Source organism: Silene latifolia, chromosome 5, assembly GCF_048544455.1.
Source record: "Silene latifolia isolate original U9 population chromosome 5, ASM4854445v1, whole genome shotgun sequence".
NCBI lineage: Eukaryota > Viridiplantae > Streptophyta > Magnoliopsida > Caryophyllales > Caryophyllaceae > Silene > Silene latifolia.
The window spans coordinates 66,160,384-66,161,950 of NC_133530.1; positions in this window are offsets into that span (position 1 = coordinate 66,160,384).

Genomic DNA, 1,567 nt, shown 5'->3' on the forward strand with positions numbered 1-1,567 from the left:
GAACTCAATGGAAGAGGAGGACTCAATTATATATATATAAATAAATAGGGTTGGGGTCAGGTGCGAACTAAAGTACGGTGCGAACCGTACGAACTACTCAGATACACAGTATAATACTTCTGGATACACAAGTTAGTTCTTCCAGATACACATGGTATAACTACTAGATACACATGTATCTAGTAGTAATACCATGTGTATATGCGCCGTTATTATGTGTATCTACCGCTCCACTAGGATCCACAAAGCCCACCACCACCATTGCCGCCGTCACCATCACCAGTACTAGCCTATCTCCACCCACCACCACTATAGCCGTCACTATCACAACTGCCAGCCTACCACTACCATCACGACCACCACCATTTTACAACCACCGCCACAACTTCCACTAATACGAAACCACCAGACCACCATCACTGACCTCACATCACCGCCAATCCCCACGACCAACACCGACCCCACATAACCGCCAATCCCAACGACCGCCATTACACTAATTAGTACCTCCACCTCCACCTCCTCCAGCAAAAACAAGTCAGCCTGACCACCAGCACGCGACAGCACCCACACAATCAACATCACACCCATCAGTCGAGCCACATCAGACGGAACCGATAACTTTATGGACGACATTACCTTTCAAATTATACCTGCCAAACTCAAAGTACAGACACAGATCTACAAAAGGCAAGGGTATGGTTTGATACTTTGAGTAGACGGAGACTCGACTTCTACATCCCGAGCCACAAGGAATTGACACGGAGACTCGTCGGAGACGCCGGAGCTCCGGCGAAACGCAAGGGTTATTAACAAAGAAAAAGAAACAATGGTCGAAAGTATGGGAGAGGACGACATTAAGGATATGATGAAGTTCGTCAGGCGACGACGATAATTGATGGCCGGAATGATGCCAACGGCGACGACGGAGGTACCGATGTCAGCTAGTTTTTTTGATGAGGTTGAAGTTATGGGTAGGACATGTGAGGGTAGTTTTGTGCTTATGGCTGGAGAGATCTGAGTTGTCGGCATCGTCGCCGGCGTACTATGAGGGTGGAACTTAAAGTCCGGCGACGAAGAACGGAGGTTGAGGGTAGGGATCAAAGACAAAGACAATTTGTCAGGGAGGAGATGTTTTTTGGTCCAAACCATCCGGTAATCCAAATCACATTGGGCCGACTAATCCGGATTTCGGGGCGTGTCCAAGGATTACGGTATTTAAACCCCTCCAAATCGCAGTTGTGGGGGATCGATCCACAGACCTTCCTACCAAGCGCAGCCCCATGCTACCACTGCGCCAACCAACGATTGGTTGTCAGGGAGGAGATGTGTGAAAAGGAAAAAGGCAGTCAGTAGTTTCATTGTAAATATCAGCGCGTGTGTTTTGGTTTTTAAGTTAGTTCATACGGTTCGCACCGAACTTTTGGTTCGCACGAGATCCTATTTCTATATATATATATATATATATATATATATATATATATATAGTGTCAAGTTCTTATAAGTCCTTCATATCTTTTGAGTCCATAAGTCCCTCCCATATCCCTTAGATCATGCTTGTTGGATG